Source organism: Dysidea avara, chromosome 10 (assembly GCF_963678975.1).
Source record: "Dysidea avara chromosome 10, odDysAvar1.4, whole genome shotgun sequence".
Classification (NCBI taxonomy): domain Eukaryota; kingdom Metazoa; phylum Porifera; class Demospongiae; order Dictyoceratida; family Dysideidae; genus Dysidea; species Dysidea avara.
This window is the reverse complement of record NC_089281.1, coordinates 27,720,407-27,727,002: the sequence shown is the minus strand read 5'-3', so window position 1 is coordinate 27,727,002 and position 6,596 is coordinate 27,720,407. Positions and strand designations below refer to the sequence as shown.

The following is a 6,596-nucleotide window of genomic DNA, read 5'->3' as shown; positions in this document are numbered from 1 at the left end:
TGACTAATGTTGAAATAAAAGTATGAACTAACAGGAGCTCATTGCTGTGTAATACTATCAAGATACTCTAATAAAAGAGTCAAATCTATAAAGCAGTGAAACACTAATAGCCATCACATACATTACTTGAAGGTACAAAGGTAAGAATTACTATGAGTGTGTATTCCATTCCTTAAACAGCTCTTAATGATAGTATATCTACTGCTGCATGTGCAAGATTGGATAATAAACATCCTTTGACCACTATCTTTGATTCCTTTATCCCACAGGCTATACAGACTGATCAGAAGGTATAATAAAACAGAAAAATTTAAAAAAAGTGCCATGGTAGTTTTGGTATCAATAATCTATAGTACAGTAAAACCTCACTTAGTGGCCACCTCAGTAATGAGGCCACCTCATTATAGTGGCCAGGTCCAGCAAGTCCAAACGTATTTTCCATTATGATACATTTATTAGTTTTCGTTAATAGGGCCACCTCATTATAAAGGCCAGTGGCCACATACCACTGGACCAAACTGGTAAAACTAATACAATGTTCCCTCAGTAAAGAGGCCAGCTGAGCAGGCAGTCAAGGTATCACTGCAAAAGTTGCTGCTCTTAAGTGCACATTTTAACTACTGAAAGCGGTACCCATTATTCTGGCAGTATACTTCATGCTTTTCCAGCCATTATGTCTCAAATATTGCTGGAATAATTGGTACATCGTATGCTCCTACTTTTCTCTGTGATAAACTCTACATAGTGTGTTTAGTTAGATCAATTGTATACTGATGTTACAGTTGCTGGTTTGTTGAAAACCTCAATAATAAGGCCATTATGTTTTATGGCTGCATTAATAAGGTTTTCAGTAATAGGGCCACCTCAGTAATAGGGCCACTTATCATGGGTCCCATAGGTGGCCCTATTAACGAGGTTTCACTGTATATCATAATGCCAAAGTTATGCTAATTGATGGGATAGCAGTATATGGAAATGCTTTGGCCAAATAAAGGGTGGGTAAAATGATTACACAAGCAATGATGTGTTCATTACGTCACAGATTATTGCTGCTGCTAAAGAAATCAGTCAAGTGTAATTGTCTAGGATATGTATATTTGGATCAGTTATGTGTAAGTAAAGTAAATAGCAATAGCCAGAGCTCATGAAGGTTTGCACTTTCCAGGAAATATATTGATCAGAACTTAGCTGCCAGCCTCACAATACCTCAGTTCACTGTATCTTAGCTGCATTCATTAGGTATAATCAAAGCCCAAAATTAAGGTACCTTTAGAACACAAAATGCTTCCAATAAGTTGCTATGAAATTTTAATTGCTACCTTATTTAGTGGATTTTTTTACTGACTGACTATTTAACTAACTGATTCCTTCAGACATGTGTAACTACAATAACAGCCATGCTCCAAGTATTATATTCAATTCAGTGATGTTAGATTTATGCATCAGTAGGGTTGGACATTATTACAATAAAATATCACATGACCAAGTTTCCACAATACAATTACTGATGTATTTAGCCTGCAATGTTTATCACATTCTACAATGTTATTTGCAGTATATAATACTGTATAGATCTTGCTACAAAGGGCCAGTAGCAACTTGCAAGCTAATCTCACCTTAAAGAATGGTCTTCTCTCTAATACCTCCAATGGAGTAAGCACTACCACTGTAGATGATGTCTTGTCAGTTGACAGTTCTTCTTAGTCTGTGCTCAAGTGCAGGTATTATAAGCATTCAATAAAATATTTTGTGTGTATATTCTGTGCTATTGCATTATGATATTCCAATTGCTTGTTCCTCGTTGGCTAGGAGGGTGGGTTGACAGATTTCATCAATGCTTGATCAGTGACAGTGCCGCTCCAGTGAGGGTAAGTCTCAGGCATAGTGGATCATATCTGCAAATAAGAGTGACGACTAGATGTGAGCCACCATTGGCAATTATCTCTGGAGAAATTTGTCAAACTCTCTGCGGTAGGCAAAACCAGCTCTACATATTTGAATGTTTTTTTTTTAGTCCCAGATACTCAACTTGGTGAAAAACTGTCAAAAAGACAATGACAACATGGAAAAACAAACACCTCTTACCTGTCGCTCTCTCATTCAAGAGGTTCTTGGACTCATTGGGGGACAAATGTAGTGTGGTGTGTCTATACCAACTAAATCATTAGATTGTGACTTAATCTTGGAGCCAGCGATGGTTGACCTACTATGTTCATCAGTTTTAATGTTCTTCCGGGAAAGCTCTGAATAAAAAAAAACTAACAAACAACCAATGTAACTGGTAACTTAAAGAGCTGATATCTGGAGCGGCCAAGAATACAACTAACTATATATAATTACTAAAGTTTTAATCCATGCAACAACACCTGGCTGTAAAGTAGGTGCATGTACAATTATACATGAAAGTAAAACTAACTGGCAACTGAAACAGCTGATATATGAAGTGGCCAAGAATGAATGTTCATATACAACTAATTCAAAATTAAACATTGAACCTTTATCATTCAGCTGTGTTATTCACTCTTACAGTTATAACTCTGGACACTTGGCATCATAGCTAACTCCAAAACTATATATCAACAGCATTTACTTGAGATTTTAGGTGATTAATGCTTCATGCACAATGATGCTAAATTCAGCTTTAAAGTCCTGCTAGTTTTTCCAAACAAGGTGATTATTTATTGCCACATGTTGCAAAATTGTCAAAAATTCTTCAATAATCACTCCTTATTCCCAAACTCAACGAGTTATCTGACTGATTTTAATACAGTGCAGAGAGACAACTATGAATTACCACTGTACCAGGTTTCATTTGCAAACAATCAGCCAAACACTTGCTATGGACGATTCTGTAAGAGCCAGTCTTGTTGAAGCTGCATGAATATTTACAGAAATACATCTAGATTTGAAATACTTATAACTTGACAACGAATGGTACTATGACTCTCAAAATCAAGTATGAAAGTGAGCAATAGATTCAAGTTTAACGTGGTAGTGTTTTGGAGTACGGATAGATGAAACTTGCTGGACTGATGCACCATAGGATAGGCTTTATCACCGTTTAAGTAATTCGCTTGCATGGTGGAGATACAGCACCGAAAACAAAAACTGTCCACAACCCGGCTCACTCAACTTTCACACTGAGAACAATTTGGTGCTTTTATCAGTGAACAATTTCATCAAAATTGGTTGCTTAGCCGCTCTACTAAGTAGCTATGACAGGAAATTTTCATACAGAGTACACTTACAGAGTGGTGCAATTACACTCTGCACCATATATATGAGGTTAAAGTATTCTAATGCACCTATCAATGTCAAGCCCCACCCCCTGGGGGTCCCCATACACCTACTGGGGATTTGGCATCTACATATTGCCCCATCCCTGGGGCTTTTGATGGCAGCAGTTTGCTGAACCAAAAATTATTTTAACAGGTAAATCAAATCCCCTATAGAAACCCCTCTTTCAAGGTGGGACTTTTTGACAAGCTTCTCAGCCCCATTACTGGGGGGAATTTGATACTAGACTTTGCCGATTCCCCTGTATTGCCCCACTCTACCCGGGGTGGGTGAGGTATGACATTGATAGGTGCATAAGAGGTATTTAATTTGGGGGTAATGTACAGACCTCAATTACTGAGTAGTATAGATCAGTTAAAGATTGTGAGTGTACAACATCAGGAGGTAGTAAATTCCATAGCCGGATGGTTGATGGTAGGTAGTAATGAAGGTATCAAATCGGGTAGGGGCTTGCCTGTATCTTAAGTTGTGACCACATGTACTTGATGTATTAGAATGTAAATAGTTTTCAAAGTCTAGACTAACTGGCATGACCAGTTAGCATCTTGTCAAACATAATCCCCTGGTTTCTATAGAGGTTATGCAGGAGATTTGACCACTGTACTTATGTTGTTGTATATTGTCTTAACAAAACAAGACGTCTCTCTCTCTCTCTCATCTGGTCTGACCAGGAGAGGTTACCAAGGTATTTAGTAGATATCACTTCTTTATGGTGTTGTTATGATTATGATTAAATACGGGTAAAGGCATAGCCTGTATACCCGATCAATGCAAAGTATTATACAAAAATAAATCTTGAATCTAGTAAATAACTGTCTAACAATGATTTAAAAGTATTAATTGAAGTACTATTTACAACGTAAGTAGGTAAGCTATTCCAATCATTGGTGACCCCATTAATAAAGTAATTTGATCTACACAACAATCTTGACCGTTCCTTAAACAACTTGAACTGATGGCCCCTGGTGTGGGTAGTATTTGAGAAAGTATATAAATTAGTAAAACCTGTGTTGAAGTAGTTATTAAGAATTTTATAAAGGAAAATTAGGTCACCTCTCAGACGTCTGTATTGGAGTGATGGTAAAGATAATAATGTCAACCTCTCAGAATAGGATTTATCCTGTAGTTGTGGGAGAAGACGGTTAGTTCTTTGTTGCACCTTCTCTATCTTTCTCTGATCAAGAGTGTAATGAAGTCCCCAAATAGCATTGTTATATTCTAAGATGGGTCGAACTAACGTACTGAACAATTGTGTTATGCATGATAGGGTCAAGATAATCAAAAGATTTTTTAATCAATCCAAGTACTCGGTTAGCTTTGGTGGTGACTTGAGCAGTGTGGTCATGAAATTATAATTGGCTGTCAAAAAGAATACCAAGGTCGCTGTGTGATGTATTGAGCTCAATTAGTGTTCCATTGAGATAGTAAGGGCCATGGTGGTGAGCTGGGCCAAAGTGAAGATGCTTGCATTTGGAAACATTAAATTTCAATTGCCACTGTTGTGACCATCTGTGGAGTAGATCCAAGTCGTTCTGTAACATGGTGTAGTCATCCTTATTTCTAATGACACGAAAATTTTCGTGTCATCAGCTAACATTAGAATAGGGCTTGACACAATTGATGGTATCTCATTCACAAACATTGTAAATAGTAGAGGCCCCAGCACGGAGCCTTGGGGCACACCACTAGTAACTGGTATGGAACAAGACTGATGACCATTTAGTACTATATAACTTGTTGTTTTCTGTTAGACAAAAAGCTTTCAATCCATTACCATGAATACCAAATGATGTTAATTTTTGTAATAAATGTTGGTGCGGTACAGTGTCAAAGGCTTTTTGAAAGTCCAATTAGATTACATCAATAGAATATCCATTATCTAAATGACAAGTTAAATAATACAATAACAGAAATGTGTGTGTGGAGCACGATCTCCCTGGTATAAAGCCAAATTGGTAAGGGGACAGTAGGTTGTTTGTAGATAAGTGATTTAGGATATGATCCTTGACTATAGATTCCATTAATTTGCTGAAAATAGAAGTAAGACTAACCAGTTGATAATTACAGGCTACATTCTGTGCACCTTTTTTGTGAATGGGTGTTACATTGGCACACTTCCAATCTGGTGGCAAAATACCACTGTTTAGTGACTTATTGAACAAGATAGATAGTGGCACAGAAATAAATTCACTCACAGATTTAATAACAGATATAAGCCACCTGTCAGGTCCAGGAGATTTGTTGCTTTGCAGAGCCGCAAGCTTATTGAATACAACTGTAGGAGTAATCTCAATGGAATCATTAAGAAGAGGGGAACTGGTTGGATCAACTGTAGGAATAGTTGTGGTGTCTTCACAGGTAAACACGCTGGAGAAATATTCATTAAAAAGGGTAGGTATCAGAGTGTATTGCAGAACCATCGGCAGAAAGCAGTTCAGTAATACTATGGTGTATTTTTGTCCTTGAATTAACATATTGCGCCAAAACGTTTTAGGTCTAGATTTCACACCTTGGGATAGTCACTTTTCATAGTCTTTTCTGAGGTTATGAGTTAAGCTCCTAAGCTGGTTATTAACTGATTTAAAATTTGAGAGATCTGCAGCGGAACGAGTTGAGAGATACCTTTTCCAAAGATGATTCTTCCTCCTTTTCAAACTAAATACTTCAGAGTTACTATACAAACTTTTCTTTTCCTTGGGTTTATATGTAGGAACACACTGGTCAATAGTTTTTAGAAAATTGACTTAAATTGCAACCAAGCATCATTCAAATCAAGGGGGTCCAGTATGGATACCCAGTCAACATCACCAAGAGTTTACTTCATTAGATCAATATTTGCTGCTCTTGTGTTATACTTGAAATTGTCTGTCTTCTTGGGCTCTGAGTAACACGTTAAATCAAATTGTATGCAGATATGGTCACTATTTCCCAAGGGTAGAAGATATAACAAATTACTGACCAAGTCCTCTTCATTTGTAAATACTAAATCTATTAGGCTACCCTGTCTAATTCTTGTGGGCTCATTAACATGCTGGAACAAGAATAGATCATCTTCTGAGTCAAGAAAAGGTTCTACATGAGAATTAGTGGTTGAATCTGAAAGTTCGGACCAAGTTACTTATTAAAATTGAAATCCCCACAAATTAATAAGTGAGTATAGTTGTCAATTCCAGTAAACAAATCACAAAGAGATGAAACACTAGAACTGAGATGACCTGTAGGACTGCGGTATATACAGCCAACTAATAACAGGTTAGATCCACGGAGTTGGATCCTAGCCCATACTTGATAGGCCTGCA

General features: G+C 37.2%; 1 long non-coding RNA gene across 1 annotated transcript; it reads right to left on the bottom strand.

The window, feature by feature from the left end:
• Positions 1–1,419: 1,419 nt before the first annotated feature.
• LOC136268280 (uncharacterized) lies at positions 1,420–6,588 on the bottom strand. The gene is made up of 2 exons (XR_010706966.1): positions 2,086–6,588; positions 1,420–2,040 (listed from the first exon to the last, which is right to left on the bottom strand). It is a non-coding gene; the product is annotated as an uncharacterized lncRNA (long non-coding RNA).
• Positions 6,589–6,596: the final 8 nt, after the last annotated feature.